General features: G+C 38.4%; 1 protein-coding gene across 17 annotated transcripts in view; it reads left to right on the top strand.

Moving 5' to 3' along the window:
* Positions 1–20,577, top strand: part of Il15 (interleukin 15) — a 71,629-nt gene that overhangs the window by 23,955 nt on the left and 27,097 nt on the right. The gene's annotated exons all lie outside the window — the stretch shown is intronic.

Here is a 20,577-nt window from a genome sequence, read left to right as displayed (position 1 = left end):
GGTGGTTGTTTCCTTTTACCTGGAGTCAGATCAGAATATTTTAGGTCATCTTATTTAGAAGTTCTCTGTCCAGACTAGTTATCCTCTATCACGTGGGTTGATAGGAACCTTAGTCATTGATGAATATGAGTGTCCAGAGCTGAGTTTCATTTCCAAACCAGATGGTTCTGGCACCTATGTTGAATAAATTCTGTCCCTCACTTTCTGCTCTGTTCCTGGGTAATATGAAAGAATGGGATACTTCATGCTTCACTCAAAAGTAATTCTAAGATCCCTTTCTTCAGTGAATTTTTTTTAATGCAAACAGATTAGAAAATAGCACAGGTCTGATTGTTTGATCAATAATTTCAACATTTGATAACTATATGAGAACACTGTCTGGATACATTGAGTGTAGGGAGCTATAAAAAGAAGCAAAGCAAAGCAAAGCCAAGCAAAACCAAACCAATCAACCAAGCAAACAAACACCCAGAAAACTAAGCTCTGGCATCTTATTGGTAAATGCATATCTTTCACTGTTATTCTCTGTTGTAATTTCTGTGTGACCTCTAGACAAAATTCTGTCGTGTGTGGTCAGACCAAGATTGACAGTAGACAAGGTAAGGGAGGTGATAGAAGTGACCAGGCTTATTAGAAGAATAACTTTACAAGAATCCAAAACAGAAAGTTAATTCCTGTCTTTTTCAGTCATTTTTTTGTTGTTGGAAAATTATAAAGATAATAAAAATTGAAAGAAAAAGTGCAAAGAACATGTCCTGGGTACTGATCAACTAAGCAGACATTTACTCAGTGATCTCCCAGGCTTTCTCGAAGGGAAGCTAGTTTTGTGGCAAATTCCCTGAACTCAAAAATCAATTCGTGTTTATTGTTTTAGACACACACATTTAGGAATTGTTGCCATGGGGCTCAAGGAAGAGACAGGCAGTATCCTGGATGTTGAAGTTATAGAAGTTGGGACAATTTTAGCAAAAACACTGTAGCTCCAATTTACTCTGCCACTGTGAGATAGTGATAAAAAATAAATAACCATCATATTTTTAAAATTTCCACGTGATAAACTATAGGACTAATAAACTATTGTGCCAGAGTTTTCTTTGATTCAAACTGCACTTGAAGGATGTAAGAAACTTAAGCAGGAAATGCCCTACCCAGCAGTAACCAGTAACAAATAAGGCTCCTGAAGACATAAGAAAACTGTCACATGCTTTATGAATTTTTTCAACTCTCTGGATTCCCTAAATAATTTCGTTCTGGCTTCCTTTGTTCAAAAGCCAGAAACTAGGTCATTCAACTGGCTATAGGAGGATGACCAGTGATAGCTTTTCCAATGGATGTGAGGGAAGGCTGGAAATTTAGGCTGAGTTGAATTAGAAACTTAAGGAATCTCTTTTAATTTGCATCTAACACACAGGCAATTAAGTAAAATTTGTCACTTCATGACCCTTGCTCTTTACTACCATAAGGACCCAAGGAAGCACACTTTGAATAGGATTGTTTGCCATCAAAGCAGCTTTCCTTTTGGACACTCAATTGAGAACGTTCATAGGCCCTACAGTCAAGAACCCTGGGCAGCAGTGACAGTCTTGTTGGCCCATCTCACCTGTTGCATTCTTCATGCCCTTTAATACTTACATCGTAAAAATACACATTTGTACAATGAAAAAAAATTGTTTATGTTGTATGTAAATACAGGTTCTGTAGGCTTAGAATTTTCAAAACCTACTCTAATAAGGGTTCTTAAGTGCTTCAACCTCCGTTCTAACTCACCACCCACCAGAGGTAGTGGGAAAGGAAGGTTAATAGGAAACAGAGGTTGTAGACCTGTTTAGAAATAGTTCTTTGGACAATTCCAGTCTTTATTGTCAGGGTATCAGCAGTTCAGCAGTTCAGTCTAATAGCAAACACAAACGTGAATCAGAAACAGCAGCTCAATCCAGAAGAAATCTCAAGGCTCTGGCGAATGCCCCAGGTCCATTAAAGCAACAAGAAGCTGGCAGAATATCATGAGAAGTTCTTTGGTGAGTTACTCTCTATGAAGTCACCACAAGCAAAGATCAGCAACATGATGCAAGGCCAACCAATACAAGAGCACCATCAGTGAAGACCAGCAAGACAGAGCAAATTGAACCAATGCCAGAGCCTCCTCCCACTGGCTGTGGAGTCATATTTATATTCTTCCTAAACATCATGTGCCCTTTCTCATGTGTCTCTTTCAGCAAAACATCCCCTCACTTGTCTGCTTCGTCAAAACACCCTTTCACCTGTCTGCCACAGGCCAACATCATATGGTATAACTGAATTTCCGAAGGAACCAGAAATTTCTACTTCAGAGGTCTCTCCTGTATGTGTTTTCATATTAAGTCTTCTCCTTTTGTATTTCAGCGAGTACCACAGCCTATGGGCTCTGGTTGTCCTGATATCCATGTTAAACTCTATTTGGCTAAAGTTTTCAATTATATTTCTTATTATCCTTCTGATTATCAAAATAATGTGTGTTCACTATAGTATATGTGAAGCCAAGAGAGAAGTGTGAAGTGGAAGACATATTGCCAGTTATGTAACTAACAGCTAATTCAACACTCTATTCTTAGTTTTCTATACTCTCTATTAAAAAAGAACGAAAATTTTATTTTGTAGCTTTGTGTACTTAACACCATATAATGGCATTTTTCTGTATGGAATTACAGAAGTAAATATTAACACCTTGCACATAGTAATGCAGTTTAAAATATATTAAATGCCATCATTGATTTTTTTTTAAATTTGGGTAGATATTGGAAATACTCAATAGAATACATTTCTTTTGTGTATGACTCTGGCATATTTCTAACAGTTTTGTTAGAAAAAATTTTTGGAGTTTGGGCATATTACTCAGGCTTCTCCAGAGAAACAGAACCAAAAGTACATGCTATTACAAATGAGGACCTATTGAGCTGACTCAGAACATCACAGAGGCTGAGAAATCCTGCAGTGACTGCTTGCAGGGTGGAGAGCTAAATCTGCATTAACTGGAAAAGCTAGAAATCTCAGAATGATAGAAGAGCCAAGGGACAGCCCTGGTCTAAGACCAGAGGCCTGGCAGTCCCTACAGAGCCTCTGGTGCAATTCTAAGATCAATAATTAAAAGAGGCTGGAGTCTTATGTCCACAGGCAACAGCAACAAATAAGTGAACTTGGCCAGGGACTGAGAGTGTGAGTGAAAGCTGGCTTCCCACGTCTACTTTTGTGGTCCATTTTGCTCATGGCCACTCCCACCTCTCAGGATCCCTGTCTGCCCTGCTCATTCACCCAGGAAGCAGTTTTTCCCAAATTCCCCTCCATAGATACCCCTTGAAGTATGGATTGCCAGTTTTCTGGGCATCTTCTCAATTCAGCCAAGCCAGAGTAGCCATCATAGACATCAGAACTTATGCATATATTATAGAAAATATGTGAACACTGGTTTGATCATCTCTGTGAATCTTCCTAACATTGCTACTTCACCAATGCTGACATTCCAGGAACTCTTCTGTTTCCATACCGACGATGGCAACAATTGATGCCAAATATAAATATCTTTCTGGAAGCTGTAGGCATAACTTTTTTGTGCACTGCATAAAGGTTATCCCTGTCTTATTCAAATATTGATTTCTCTGCTCTCATATCTTGTTTCAATCTAGATATGACTTTGCTATGTTTATTCTTAGAAACTCCTGTCTCAAGTTTGTTTAAACATTGCTTCTCATTCATTTTCTGTCTTGCCAATAAAAGCCAACGAGCCAATGCAGAGCTTTAGAGAGAACAAGGTGGGATTTCTGATTCTAGAAAGGGTGGAGAAAGAACCAGAGGGAACCTTGGGGAGAGGTTGATTAAAAACATCAGAAGAGAGCTGAGTCAAAAAGGACAAAGGGCTGGAAATAAACTGGGATTGATGTCTGAGAGGAAACCTGATGAGCTTGGAGGTTAAGAGTGGAGCAATGATTGCTAAGTATCTGGCTCAAGGCAATATTAATAAATCTTAGTCTCTCTGTATGGTTACTAGGAAACTTGCAAAGGTAAGGAAATACAGTTGTTTTGATTAATCTACTACTTAAATTTATATTAAAATAAGCTGTTTTCTCAGGTAACCATACAGAGAATAAAGAGGTTGGACCTGGTGGCAGGGACTTGGCGGTGGGGGGGGGTACTCATAAATAATTCTATAGCAGAGCTCGAGGAATATAAAAGATACTATGAAATCCAAACAATTTAGCCTTTGTGGCCCAAGCAAAAATCTTTGTGGGGGAACCTCCCCTGAGATAGAGGGAGTAGAGGGGCATGGAGGAAACCCACTGGTAACAGTGAACCACCATCAACTGAATATTCTGAGAGGCAACATGCCCCTCTGACTGAGAAATTAATCTAAACAGCAATACTTGTTGGAAGAAACAAAGAAGGCTGTTCATGGGAAAGATATGGCATGTTTCTTGGTGGCACCGTCTCACAATGAAGCTGGAGTTGACAGAACTGGTACCCAAGTGCCAGTGAACGTCACCACATCCATACAAACAGGCAGATGCAGGCACCTGTCTGAATTGTTTCCTTTTTCCCAGGGAAACTTAAAGTGCTGCTGCTCAGTGATGAGTCAGAGGCAGAAGTTAGCAGAACTTCCTTCCCCTTTCTTTGTCTATGAGTAACTCCTTACAGTGCAACTTGCTTGCCTCTCTGCACTGGGAGTGTTTACTCTGCAGCCCTTCCCCGAACTGACTTTCCCGTTTTCTCTTATTTTCTCAGTTTAAAGTCTCCAGCTTTCCTGGAAGTTCACTTATGTAAATATTCCCATGCTTAAAGATAGCATGATATATCTTTATTGCACTTCTGATGTCTCTTGGGACTTCTACGCTGTTCTACAGACTAGTTAAACCTGTGTTGCCTCATTTTCGAGCAATTGAAAAGTTCTTATATCATTTTTCCTTGCTTTTTTCACAGCTAGGATTTCTGTCAATTTAATTTTGTAATGGCTTTCTTGATGATACAACATATGCTTGATTTTGGTAAGATTCTAGGAGGGCTTGGGCATGGCGTGAGCTGTGCCATTATTGATGAGCTATGCCCCTGTTGAATGCCATGTACCACACGAATCAGCTGGGCCAATGTTAGGAATTAGTCCTAGAGGGATACCGCAGGTGCTGAAATTTTCTACTTTCTGTTACATGGGATTTTAAAAGAAATGTTTAGGAAGTGTCCGTGGTGATAGTGCATTTGACTGCTTCTGATTTCTACCTTAAAGCTGTGAGTTTGAAAACACATACTTTATATTGTGTTGCCTTCCATGATAAACTGGATTTCTCAAGCCAATGAAATGCTATACCACCTTCCAAATAAGGCTATTTGAGTTAATGTTGGTTCACATTAATATTGTGGTGGATACCCTAGCTTATTCTTTTATGAACATAATTTTGAAACACATTAGTATATTAAAAAGAACCTAGATGTTCACTGAAAGAATAATATATTATGTTCAATTAAGATTTATCTTAGAAATTAAAGCTTATTGTCTAAAAGTAATTCATCATATCCTAGAAGCCAAAGAAAAATAATAGGCAAATGTTCACAGATGGATAAATTTAGTTAAAAAATATTCAATAGTCTTTACACATGTTTAAAAAAATAATAATAAGGCTCAGTAGGTCAGGATCTTGGTCCACAAATGTGAGGATCCGTTTTGGATAGCTAGCACCTATTTAAAGCTGGATTCAGCAGTTCACATTGGTAACTCCAGCACTGGGCTGAGGTCAAAGCTAGGCGAACCCTCAGAGCTCATTAACTACTCAACCTTGATGAAACAATGAGCTGCAGTTTCAGAGAGATGCTTCCTCAAAACTTAAGGTGGAGAACCATCAAAGGAAACACTAGATGTTGACCTCTGACCTCCATGTACACACTCACACACTTGTATGTGGAGCTGCATGCCAAATATACACACTCATAGGCACACATACAGACAGCAGGTACGTATATGCCCAAATTCATACACAATAACTGACTCGACAGAGTAAGAGACAGACAGATAAACATTGCATTGGTGTGCACATATACACAGCTGTAGCCCAGACAGTATGGCGTCACTAATGACAAAATGCTAGAGGCATCTGATAAAGGTCCATAGCTCAAAGCTCAACTGTCCTGGTGATGTTGGACCAGCTCAATTATCAACGCCGACAAGAGGGTGAGCTAGCACTCTAAAACAAGCCGACTGAAGTAAAACTCTTCCATGTTGGTGACTTGTTACTTAGGAATTCCCCAAAGCATCTCATCGGAAAATTCCAACTCTTACTCAGTTTCAACGTCTAAAACAGGCATCTTCAAAAACATAAACCTGACTCATTGTATAAAACTCCCCTTGGGTGAAAATAACAACAATCTGGAGAAATTGAAAATGAAACTGGTGAACTGGGGTTGGAGGGGACAGGTAGGAATTCTTTTTTCTCTGATGGAAACTGTGGATATGAATAGAGAAGGATGGGTGCAAGTGTGGGAAAAGAACTTGAATAGACATTTTGCATAAAAAGAAATATAAATGACCTTTCTGCTCATTAATAGATATTCAAGGACACACAAAATGCTACTTGTTATTTAATATTTATAGAAGAAATGATGGATTGAAAGTCTATGTCCTAAACATGCTTGTATTCTGCAGGGAGATTTTTTTTCAGGATGAGCAAGAACTGGTGGGAAGCACTGCCTAAGGACCCGGGATAGAGTAGAATGCAGTTGATAGGCAGGATTTGGAGGGTGATTTTTATGAGTATCATTTCAGTGTGTTTCATGTTTCAGTGCATCTCTTTCCGTGCAGAGCTGAAATGCTCCGGATAGCTCTAATATGCTACCTCTTTAGAGAGGCTGGCCCTGGACTCTGATCTTCCTGCCTTTACCTTTCCTGTGCAAGGTTTGGAAATGAGAATCATCATCATCATCTCACCTTGCCTGCATCTTCAGTCACATCCCCACACGGCCTGTATAGAAAACTGGAGGAGAATGCAGACTAGTAATTTTTAAATTTGCATTTTTAATTTATTATTAGAGTTGGGATGCGAGTGATGCGTAAGTGTGGAGAATAGAGAACAATTTTCAGAAATCATCTCTACCATTTCTCCACGGGAGTTCTCTTGGCAGGTCACAAGTTACTCTACTCACTGAGCCCATTCCATTGCCTCACAAAGCCCTAGCTTTTGTTAACTTTGCAAAGTATAAAGATGACATCTCTCCTGAATACCACAGAGACAGAGCTCCACAGTATATTCATTTAATGTTTGCCTTTTCATACTTTGAAACTATCTGCCCCATTTCTTTTATAATTAGAAATAGAAAGATATGAAAAAGTTCTTAATTTTTTATAATCACTTCCTATAATAAGGAGCTATATGTTAGTATATTTATTTTACTTTATAAACTCCACTAATCTTATAATTTTACTATGTATTAATTTATAGAACTTTTGACATTTGTATTATCTTTTTTTCCCATTTTTTATTAGGTATTTAGCTCATTTACATTTCCAATGCTATACCAAAAGTCCCCCATACCCACCCACCCCCACTCCCCTACCCACCCACTCCCACTTTTTGGCCCTGGTGTTCCCCTGTACTGGGGCATATAAAGTTTGCGTGTCCAATGGGCCTCTCTTTCCAGTGATGGAGGACTAGGCCATCTTTTGATACATATGCAGCTAGAGTCAAGAGCTCCGGGGTACTGGTTAGTTAATAATGTTGTTCTACCTATAGGGTTGCAGATCCCTTTAGCTCCTTGGGTACTTTCTCTAGCTCCTCCATTGGGAGCCCTGTGATCCATCCATTAGCTGACTGTGAGCATCCACTTCTGTGTTTGCTAGGCCCCGGCATAGTCTCACAAGAGACAGCTACATCTGGGTCCTTTCGATAAGATCTTGCTAGTGTATGCAATGGTGTCAGCGTTTGGATGCTGATTATGGGGTGGATCCCTGGATATGGCAGTCTCTACATGGTCCATCCTTTCATCTCAGCTCCAAACTTTGTCTCTGTAACTCCTTCCATGGGTGTTTTGTTCCCACTTCTAAAGAGGGGGATAGTGTCCACACTTCAGTCTTCATTTTTCTTGAGTTTCATGTGTTTAGGAAATTGTATCAAATCTGCTATTCTTCCCATTTTGAATTAAAAATATCAACTCTGTATCTCTAGCTAGACATCAGACATGTTTCCTCTGGATGCTTTGTTTGAAAATCTGCAGTTTGCAGTTTGTCACATGATATAAGCTAAGACCCTATGCTTTCTCTGAAAAAAGTGGGTTAATTCTTTCATGTGCTGTGCTAAGTGGTTCGGCCAAGCTGCTGCTTCAAGATGCAGATTTAGAAGGTTTCCTAGACAGACGTATTGCAGCACTCGTGAACCATGTTCTTTTCATAAACTAGTGGACTGTAAGCTCCACTCTGTCTGCTTCCTCTTATTCTTTTACTATTTAAATAGTGCTTATACCCATGGATTATTTTCTAGATGAACTTAAGAGCACGGCATCGATTTCACTTCCTTAATCAGCTCTTGTATGTGAACGTTGCTTTCAATTTCATTTCTTGGGAACAAATTTGGAAAAAAAAGTGACATTTTTGTAATGTAGTATTTCTATTTAAGGATTAAGTCCACACCTGAAATTTTTTAACTGCATACCTGTCTTCCAATCTACACTTGTTTTCTCTATGTAATGCCAGTGTGTTCATTATTATACTCTTTCCTAAAACTCTATAACCTACTTCTCCTGCATAGTGCTGGGGTATAGAACAATACATAAGAAAGATGTTGGTTATGTAGCTTTTATTTATTATTGACATTTCCCCCAACATATCATAGATGTTGACACTTCAATCTTTGTGGCACCTCTGGTGTTTGTTGAGCATTATCAATTGCCTCATTTCAGAAGTCATGGCTATTGTGTTTTCTCCTTATAAATAGTGGTGGCTATATTTGCATAAACCTCTATGTGTTTAGTATTGAATGGAGTGGAATTTAGATCCCAGACGTGCCATTTAGTGGTTTTATTACAACCTCACACAAGCTTCCTGTGCTCTTATTTTTACTTGTAAAATGGAGACTATTATTAGATGTGCCTCATAAATATCCTAGGCACGTGACTGATCCATAGCCTGTAACACAGCTTGTATGGCACTTGTAGCAGATGCTTAAAAAGAAAAGCCATGGTGTATGTATTATTATCTCTTGAGATACCTGTGCTTATCTATGGGGCAATGCAAAAGGGATGAAGAGTGAGAGCAAGCCTGCCTGGAACTTTGACAGTGGCTCACCGTGAGAACTTCCATCTCTCCATCCATGATTTACCTTACTCCTGCTCTGTTCTCACAGGATATGTGTCTTTTAAAAGAGGATGCATTGTGTTCAGTCAGGAAAAAAAATGAAAGAACAAGATGGTCTTCTGCTTTTGAGGGCTCTGTTTCTTCTGTTGGAGGAACGAAGGGTGGAATTTAATCAAACAGGGAGTTTTTGAAACACTGGGTCCGTTTTGTTAAATTCTCTAGGAGTGCTTGATAATGTGAGTGTGTTCATTTGTCTCTTATTCTTAAAATGCATAGAACACACTCTTAGAACACTCTGGAGTTTACTCAGATCTGTATGGACATGTAGAACTATTATTACCATCAACCCTTAATGAACTTATTTATTTAATCTCTTCATTTAAATTTTCTGGTACTACGGGCTATGTTAATATTCTATAGTCTGGCATTGTTAACATTTTTATTATGAGACATTAAGCTCTGTCTATTGTCATAGTTAGTAAAGCCATTGTACCAGAAATATAATTTGAGCACAGAAAGATTGTAGAGGGAACAAATTCTCTTTATTAATACATATTATATAATTGTGTTGACAACATTTTGTAATTTTATTAATGATTGCTTCTGCATTAATGTCACACAAACCTAGAACATATGCATACCCTTGTCTTCTGAATGGAGGGCTTTATGTGAGGACACACTGGTGCTCTCCTGACCCTGTCTGTCTCCCAAGCTACATGGATACATTTTCTCTGACATGCTGGCTGGGTTCAGCTTCCTTTAGGCAATCTTGCAACTGCTGCTCCAGTACAAACGCCTCAGCTCTCTTTCAAGTTCCCTGTGAGTTTTGGCAGAAATCTCTTTATCTTCCAGAGAGGAGGTTTGTGTCTGTTAACTCAGTCCTTCTTTGCCTGACTAACTCTCATCCTTATCACACTGTCACATGGTTGCTTCCAGACTGGGATGGCTTTTGTGTTGGTAATTCTGGATACAGCGTACTCAGTTCACTACCAATGATGTTCTACTCCCTTCCCATGGGTACCAGCCCTGGAATGAGAAGTCAGTCCATGCATGGTGGCTTCTGCTTTGTTTTAATTTGTTGTCCCTCTCTCCTGGAAGAATATCAGAATGTAGGTCATCCTCATAGTGAGTCTTCACCGATTGAATTTCTTCTCTTCGTATGGAGAAACCAGATTTAGACCACATTTCATCTCCAAGGTGGCATCCTTAAGAAGCCAAGTAGTGGGGACAGTTAACATTGGAGATACCCCTGGCTTAATTCTCAAAAGAGGCTTCCTGACTTTCTGTTCTGGTGCTGCTATCATCTGGGCACTTGTGCAGTAAGATACCTTGTGTCAACAAGGTAAGGCCATCTGAGAGAAGAGATTCTTGATTGAAAGGATGCCTCCATAAAATAGGGCTGTAGGGAAGCCTGTAGGACATTTTCTTAGTGACTGATGGGGGATGGCTCAGCTCATTGTGGGTGAGTTCACTCCTGAACTGGTGGTCCTGGGTTCTCTTAGAAGGCAGGCTGAGCAAGGCATAGGGAGCAAGCCATTAAGCAGCACCCCTCCATGACCTCTGCATCAGCTCCTGTCTTTAGGTCCCTGCCCATTTTGAGTTCTTGTCCTGCTTTCTTCAGTGATGAATTGTGGTGTGGAAGTGTAAGCAAAATAAACCCTCTCTTTCCCAAGTTGTCTGGGTTATGGCATTTTATCATGTCAATCGTATAAGACAACATGCAACTTCTTTGTACTGAAGCTTTATTACATTTAACATGATGATAATGTTTCCTATCAATGTTGCTGTGATTCAGAAATTAGTAACATATAAACATAAGATTAGAAGTCTTGATAATGCTTACCTATTATTCATGTCATCAGTAATAGCAAAATACTCTGATTTTTATATTTGAAGATGCAAAATGCAAAGAGGATATGGCTACATCATTCTTAAATCCAAAGTGAAGGGCACAAGTGTCTTCCTGAGGGAAACTAAATGGAAATGAAGCTGGAAATAAGTTGCAGAATTGAGCAAGACTTTGAAAGTGCATTAGAATCAAAGATTAGCAAGAAGACCTGAACATATTACTGTCATTACTTAACTAAGAGATGCTGATTGAAACCCACAACCAGGAGCACACAGCATAAGCATGTGTATGAGCAACAGACAGTTGCATGGATCCAATGGAAAGATGTGCTCAGTTCAGGCTGTGTGGCTTCCAGTATCATGGTGACAAGATAGGTAAGAATAGTTGATCTGAGAGCAAATAGTCTCCAGCCTAGGGTACTTATGGGTGATGAATTCCTGTACTCTGTTGGCTTTAGGAGAGATGAAGAGTTGCAGGATGAGAGTGCTGTATCTGAGAAAATATTTTTACTTTAGATTTATTGTATTTGAGATAGTAGTGGGTTATCCAATTAGAATTCTTTCAAAGTCAGGAAATTACAAACCTTTTGGAAGTAAAGGATCAGAGAGTAATATTTAATGTTTGCAGATTTAATATATGTGCTTTGTGTTTTGTTTTTCATTCTTTTTTATTTTAATTTTTTTATTAGGTATTTTCTTTATTTACATTTCAAATGTTATTCCCTTTCCTAGTTTTCCCTCCAAAATTCCCCTATCCCCTCCCATGCCCCCTGCACTCCAACCCTGATTCCTGGCCCTGGCATTCTCCTATACTGTGGCATAGAACCTTCACAGGACCAAGGGAATCGCCTCCCATTGATGAGCCATCCTTTGGTACATATGCAGCTAAGAGCCATGAGTCCTACCTTGTGTTTCCTTTGATTGGTGGTTTAGTCCCAGGGAGCTTGGGGGGAGGGGGTACTGGTTAGTTCATATTGTTGTTCCTCCTATAGGGTTGCAGACCTCTTCAGATCCTTGGGTACTTTCTCTAGCTCCTTATTGGGAACCCGGTGCTGCATCCAATGGATGACTGTGAGCATCCACTTCTGTATTTGCCAGGCACTGGCAGAGCCTCTCAGAAGACAGCTATATCAGGCTCCTGTCAGCAAAATCTTGTTGACATCTGCAATAGTTCCTGGGTTTGATGGTTGTTTATGGTACACAGGTAGGGCAGTCTCTAGATGGTCATTCCTTCAGTCTCTGCTCCGAACTTTGTCTCCGCAATTCCTTCCCTTTTTTGTTTCCCTTTCTAAGAAGGATCGAAATATCCACACTTTGGTCTTCCTTCTTTTTGAGTTTCATGTGTTTGCAAATTGTATCTTGGGTATTCTGAGCTTCTGGGCTAATATCCACTTATCAGTGATTTCATATCATGTGTGTTCTTTTGTGACTGGGTTACCTCACTTAGGATGATATCCTCCAGATCCATCCATTTGTCTATAAATTTTATAAATTCATTGTTTTAAATAGCTGCATAGTACTCCAATAGGTATATGTACCAGATTTTCTGTATTCATTCCTCTGTTGAGGGACATCTGGGTTCTTTCCAATTTCTGACTATTGTAAATAAGGCTGCTATGAACATAGTGGAGGATGTGTCCTTATTACAGGTTGGGGCATCTTCTGGGTACATGCCCAGGAGTGGTATTCCTGGATCTTCCAGTAGAACTATGTTCAATTTTCTGAGGAATTGCCAAAATGATTTCCAGAGAGGTTGTACCAGCTGGCAATCCCACCAGCAATGGAGGAGTGTTCCCCTTTCCCCGCATCCAGGCCAGCATCTACTGTCACCTGAGTTTTTGATCTTAACCATTCTGACTGGTGTGAGGTGGAATCTCAGGTTTGTTTTGATTTGCATTTCCCTGATGATTAAAGATATTGAGCAGTTTTAGCCATTTAGTATTCCTCAGTTGAGAATTCTTTGTTTAGCTCTGTACCACATTTTTAATAGGGTTATTTGGCTTTCTGGAGTCTAAATTCTTGAGATCTTTGTGTATATTGGATAATACTCCCCTATCTGATGTAGGATTGGTAAAGATCCTTTCCCAATCTTTTGTTGGCCTTTTTGTCTTGTTGACAGTGTCCGTTGCCTTAGAGAAGTTTTGTAATTTTATGAGGTCCCATTTGTTAATTATTGATCTTACAGCACAAGCCATTGGTGTTCTGTTCAGGAATTTTTCTTATGTGCCCATATGTTCGAGGCTCTTCCACACTTTCTCCTCTATAAGTTTCAGTGTCTCTGGTTTTATGTGGAGGTCCTTGATCCACTTAGACTTGAGCTTTGTACAGGAGATAAGAATGGATCAATTTGAATTCTTCTACATGATAACTGCCAGTTGAGCCAGCACCATTTGTTGAAAAGGCTGTCTTTTTTCTACTGGATGGTTTTAGCTCCTTTGTCAAAGATCAAGTGACCATAGGTATATGGGTCCATTTCTGGGTCTTTAATTCTATTCCATTGATCTACCTGTCTGTCACTGTACCAGTACCATGCAGTTTTTATCACAATTGCTCTGTAGTACAGCTCGAGGTCAGGGATGGTGATTCCACCAGAGGTTTTTTTTTTTTTTTTTTTTTTTTTTTATTGTTGAGAATAGTTTTGCTGTCCTAGGTTTTTTGTTATTCCAGATGAACTTGCAAATTGCCCTTTCTAAATCTGAAGAAATGAGTTGGAATTTTGATGGTGATTGCATTGAATCTGTAGATTGCTTTTAGTAAGATATACATTTTGACTATATTAATCCTGCCAATTCATGAGCATGGGAGATCTTACCATCTTCTGAGATCTTCTTTGATTTCTTCCTTCAGAGACTTGAAGTTCTTATCATACAGACCTTTCACTTGCTTAGTTAGAGTCACACTAAGGTATTTTATATTATTTGTGACTATTGTAAAAGATGTTGTTTCTCTAATTTCTTTTCTCAGCCTTATCCTTTGTGTAGAGAACGACTACTGATTTGTTTGAGTTATATCCATATATGTCACTAAATTTGTTTATCAGGATTAGCAGTTCTCATATGGAATTTTGGGGGTGTCTAATATATACTATCATGTCATCTGTAAATAGTGATATTTTGATTTCTTCCTTTCCAATTTATATCCCTTTGATCGCCTTTCATTGTCTAATTGCTTTGGCTAGGACTTCAAGTACTATATTGAATAGGTACAGAGAGAGTGGGCAGACTTGTCCAATCCCTGATTTTAGTGGGATTGCTTCAAGTTTCTCTCCATTTAGTTTGATGTTGGCTACTGGATTGCAGTATATTGATTTTATTATGTTTCGGTATATGCCTTGAATTCCTGACCTATCCATGACTTTTATCATGAACAGGTGTTGGCTTATGTTAAATGCTTTCTCGGCCTCTAATGAGATGATCATGTGGAATTTTTCTTTGAGTTTGTTTATATAGTGGGTTGAGCCATCCCTGTATCCCTGGGATGAAGCCTACTTGATCATGATGAATGATTGTTTTGATGTGTTCTGGTTTTGGTTTGTGAGAATTTTATTGAGTATTTCTGCGTCAATATTCATAAGGGAAATTGGTCTGAAGTTGTCCTTTGTTGGGTCTTTGTGTGGTTTAGGTATCAGAGTAATTGTAGCTTCTTTGAATGAATGGGTAGAGTACCTTCTGTGTCTATTTTGTGGAATAGTTTGAGAAGTATTGGAATTAGCTCTCCTTTGAAGGTTTGATAGTACTCTGTACTAAACTGCTTTGGTCCTGGGCTTTTTTTGTTTGGGAGACTATTAATGACCATCTCTATTTCTTTAGAGGACATAGGACTGTTTAGATCACTAATCTGGTCCTAATTTAACTTTGGCAACTGGTATCTGTCTAGAAAATTGTGCATTTTATCCAGGTTTTCCAGTTTTGTTGAGTATAGGCTTTTGTAGTAGGATCTGATGATTTTTTTATTTCCTCAGATTCTATTGTTATGTCTCCATTTTCATATCTGATTGTATTAATTAGAACACTCTCCCTGTGCCCTCTAGTCTAGCTAAGGGTTTATCTATCTACTCCTCTTGGGTAAATTTGCTTCCTTTTGTTCTAGAGCTTTTAGGTATGCTGTCAAGCTGCTATTGTATGCTCACCCCAGATTCTTTTTAAAGTTATTCAGAGTTATGAGTTTTCCTCTCATGAATGCTTTCATTGTGTCCCTTACGTTTGGTTATGTTGTGGCTTCATTTTCATCAAACTATAAAAATTCTTTAATTTCTTTATTTCTTCCTTGACCAAGTTATCATTGAGTAGAGTGTTGTTCAGCTTTCATGTGTATGGAGGCTTTTTAATATTTATGTTGTTATTGAAGATCACCTTAGTCTGTGGTTATCTCATAGGATACATGGGATTACTTCAACATTTTTATATTTGTTGAGGCCTGTATTTTGACTGAGTATATGGTCAGTTTTGGAGATGGTGCCATGAGGTGCTGAGAAGAAGGTATATCCTTTTGTATTAGGATAAAATGTTCTATAGATATCTATTAAATCCCTTTGGTTCATAACTTCTGTTAGTTTCATTGTGTCTCTGTTTAGTTTCTGTTTCCATGATTTATCCATTTATGAGAGTGGGGTGTGGAAGTCTCCTGCTATTATTGTGTGTGGTGCACTGTGTGCTTTGAGTTTTACTAAAGTTTCTTTAATGAATTTGGATGCCCTTGCATTTGGAGCTCAGATGTTCAGAATTGAGAGTTCGTCTTGGTAGATTTTACCTTTGATCAGCATGAAGTGTTCCTCCTTGTCTTTTTTGATAACTTTAGGTTGAAAATTGATTTTATTCGATATTAGAATGGCTACTCCAGCTTGTTTCTTGGGACCATTTGCTTGGAAAATTGTTTTCCAGCCTTTTACTCTGAGGTTGTATCTGTCTTTGTCTCTGAGGTGGGTTTCCTGTATGCAGTAAAATGTTGGGTCCAGTTTACATAGCCAATCTGTTATTCTATGTCTTTTTATTGGGGAATTGAGTCCATGGATATTAAGAGATATTAAGGAAAAGTAATTGTTGCTTGCTGTTAATTTTGTTGTTACATTTGGGATTCTGTTCATGTGTCTATCTTCTTTTAGGTTTGTTGAAAGATTACTTTCTTGCTTTCTCTAGGGCATAGTTTCCCTCCTTGTGTTGGAATTTTCCCTTTATTATCCTTTGAATGGCTGGATTTGTGGAAAGTTATTTTGTAAATTTGGTTTTGTCATGGGATGCTTTGGTTTCTCCATCTTTGATAATTGAGAGTTTTGCTGGATATTGTAGACTAGGCTGGCATTTGTGGTCTCTTAGTGTCTGTATGAGATCTGTCCAGGATCTTCTGGCTCTCAGAGTCTCTGGTGAGAAGTCTGGTGCAATTCTAATAGGCCTGCCTTTATATGTTACTTGACCCTTTTCCCTTACTGCTATCTTTCTATCTTTGTTTAGTGCATTTGGTGTTTTCATTATTATGTGTCAGAAAGAATTTCTTTTCTGTTCTAGTCTATTTGGAGTTCTGTAGGCTTTTTGTATGTTCATGAGCATTTCTTTCTTTAGGTTAGGAAAGTTTTCTTTTATAATTTTGTTGAAGATATTTGCTGGCCCTTTAAAGTGAAATTCTTCCTTCTCATCTAAACCTATTATCCTTAGGTTTGTTCTTCTCATTGTGTCCTGGCTTTCCCGGATGTTTTGAGTTAGGATCATTTTGCATTTTCATTGATGGTTGTGTCAACGTTTTCTATGGAACTTTCAGCATCTGAGATTCTCTCTTCCATCTCTTGTATTCTGTTGGTGATCTATGGCTCCTGATTTCTTTCCTAGGTTTTCTATCTCCAGAGATGTCTCCCTTTGTGATTTCTTTATTGTTTCTACTTCCATGTTTAGATCTTGGATGGTTTTGTTCAATTCCTTCACCTGTTTAGTTGTGTTTTCCTGTAATTCTTTAAGAGACTTTTGTGTTTCCTCTTTAAGAGCTTCTACCTGTTTAGTTGTGTTCTCCTGTATTTCTTTAAGGGAGTTATTAATGTCCTTCTTAAAATCCTCTACCAACACCATGAGGTATGATTTTAAGCCTAAATCTTGTTTTTCTGGTGTGTTGGGGCATCGAGGACTTGCTTTGTTGGGAGTACTGGGTTCTAATGATGCCAAGTAGTCTTAATTTCTGTTGGTAATATTCTTGTGTTTGCCTTTCACCATCTGGTAATCTCTGGTGTTAGATGTTCTTGCTGTCTCTGCCTGGAGCTTGTTCCTCCTGTGAGTCTTTAAGCCCGTGTCAGCACTCTTAGGAGACCAGCTCTCTCCCTACAAGACCAGTATACAGAGGGCTGCGGAACAGCCCCATCTCCCAGGTGCAGAGCAACACTGTAGGACCCTGTTCCAGAAGTTTTTCTGCTTCTGTAGCCTGTGCACTCCTGAGTGGACCTGCCTTAGAAAGTCACCTTAAAGAGTCATTCTTCATATTCACATTTAATGTATACATTTTAATATATATGTATGTGTGTGTGTGTGTATATATATATATATATATATATATATGTACTACTTTTTAAGTTGTGAGTATAATTTAAAGTAAAATACATTATATATAGTTTAAAATAAATTATATATATATTTAAAAGTAAAAGTAGCATATTTAATACATATGTTAACATTAAATATTGTGATTTTATATTTAAAATATAAGTATATATATATATATATGATGTAATTTTATACTTAAGTGTAATTCAGAAATAAGAATGTGGAACAAAACAAGGTAAATGACCTTGACCTAATTTGGCACAGGAAACCACGATTTGTCATCTACTGTATCCACTGTAGGAGATCAGGTCCTTGACTGAGATGGTACATCTCAGGATCTAGATTAGTCTCTGTACAGAGGAGAATTAAAAAGTGAGGTTACTGTGGTTACTAGATAACTTGGCATTGATGTTTGCTGCCATGTGGAGGCAATGTAGGCAGGTTTGGCTGCTCTGCTGGTGGAGTGCTTCTGACTGCAACTGCTCCCTAACATGTCCTGCCCTTCCTTTCCCCATTCCCTTCTCTCTTCCTAAATGGCAATCATAGATCTAAAGATAGTCTCACCTCTTTCCTCTTCCCCAATTCACATCATGGCAACTAAAAACAGCTTCCAGCTTCTCTATTCCACTGTCTTCTTGAAGTTGGTCTTAGAGGAGGTCTCTTGCCTGCTTTACTTGATTGTAATTCACAAAATCTCATTTTAGCAAGAATCTTGTGAGTTAGCCAACAGGAAGAGTATTACTCAGCAGGACAAGAAGCCTTGGGTGCAACAGCGTAGGTAGGTCTCACCTAGTATGGTAGGTCTCATCTAGTATGTTAGCAATTTCCATGCTGTTCCTGTTTTCCAGACTTGCTTATGTAAACAAATCTCCTTTAAAATAGCCATAGAGATGGGTTCAGAGAACTTTCTAGAACATGTGCAAGCTGAGAATTGTTCTCACTCCAGGAGAGTTGCACATATCAGTTACACAGGGATGGAAGCTCCTGTGTCTGGCCCCTACCAGGCCTTATCATAGTAGCTCAAATGGTTGTTTGTTCTTTAAAAATATCCTTCTCAACAAACTAGTAAATGTGTTCCCATGGCATCTTGAATAATGCTGTAGCAATTTAATAGGGCTAACAAAGGATGCTGGGCTCTAACTGCAGGCAGTCCAGCAGGAATTCCAGAGGGCAGACGTGTCTCAGGTGTCAGAAGTGGGGTACAGTTGTGGAACAAAGCCACCAATACACCAGGTCTGACACTTTCTCAAAGAGGCAACCTTAGGCGTATAATGAATTATCAAATACTTAACTGGTGTCTCCTGTGGAGTTGCTTGGTTTCAGGGATGGGAAGAAATACCTGTATGTTGGGACTGAGAAAATGATCTTTGCTGTAACCACACAGTAACAGAAGTTGAATTATAGCATGAAAATATTAAAATTGACTGTTATCACTAAAGTATATAAATATTTGTAAGTTGAAAGAAAATTTTATTCATTTTGACAATTACATGCACACCATCGATTTATTGTGATCATATTCATTCCCCAATACATTCTCTAATGCCTTTCTTACTCACACACAGGCCTTTTTCTTTTCAACCATCCATGTTTCTGCTTTCATGTTTTTCTTGAGCACATAGCCACAGACACTATGTGTCCATGACAGTGACAGCCAGACCATGTCCAGAAGACACCACTCTTCTCAGCATTCCTTCCTTGCATCTGGCTTTTACAGCCTTTCCATCCTTTCTTGGTTACCATCGTGGGCCTTGGTGGGTGTAATGTAGATGTTCCATTCAGGGATGAGCATTCAATAGCCACTGCTAGCTTCTCTCACAAGGCTGTCCAGAAGAAGACTCTCAATTATCCTTAACTTGTCAGCACCTTGAAGCATCTTTTAAAGGCGTCTGTCAATCAACTATAAAGTAAGTTAAACAAAATCCAGACTTTTTAAATGTTGATTTTATTTTAACAAAATTATATCAGAAAATTCCTAATTTGATAGGTCCATGGAAGTAATTATGAATAATTCTTGACTTCCTAGATATTGCAAGAACAAAGAGTGATACCTTTGATTTACAAGAGTTTTATAGTATAAGACAAAATTAATTATACTAGCTTTAGGAAACAGTTTGACACCAACACTTTGTGATGATTTGGCATATGGAAAGTGAAATTGTTACATTCTTTAAATATTGACCAAAGCAAATACATCTTAGATAATATTCAAATGAAGAAAATCTGAGTTCTGGTATTCTGTCCATTCTAACCAAGGACTTTCTTAAACTAGCCATGAATAATGAGTCCATCCTGTTCCCTTGATCACATAGATATTAGAGATTAAATATATTTTGTTGGCATGATTTTATTAATTATAAGGCTAGCCAGGATAGGTTTATTTTCAAGAGATATTTATAGAGATCAAAATTTCCCCAATTACAACCCAGAAGTTTTTAAAGACAATATTTTATTTCAGATAAATTAATAACATTTATAGTACATAGTTTTGTATCTATAGATGCTCAGTTTAGGTCACATAGAGTTATTTTAGATATACTTTGTTATTCCTCATAGTTTTATCGATTGATTCCTTGATTTATTTTCATTTCCGTGTCTTGGGATGGCAGGTATAAACGTCTATACTGTTTTCAATCATTATTGTCTCGCTGAGTTTTCTTGTGTGCCAGTAGAAGGAACAGAGAGGACAGACCTTTTAAGTCCTAGCCGTGGAACTCACACATATTTTCAGGCATAACTACGCATGTATGGTCAGGACTTGGTGCTGATTTGAGGAGAAAAGTAGAAACCCCACATCAGTAAAGGGACTTTGGAAAGGCACACAAAATAAGTAAGATTGTTGTGACTGTCTTAGCCCACATACATGTGGGGCAGGTTTTAATTTACCATGTAGTAAAGGGTAAATTCATTTTT

This window comes from Mus musculus, chromosome 8 (genome assembly GCF_000001635.26).
Source record: "Mus musculus strain C57BL/6J chromosome 8, GRCm38.p6 C57BL/6J".
Taxonomy (NCBI): Eukaryota; Metazoa; Chordata; class Mammalia; order Rodentia; family Muridae; genus Mus; species Mus musculus.
The sequence above is the reverse complement of the archived record's forward strand: the minus strand, read 5'-3'. Positions and strand labels throughout refer to the sequence as shown.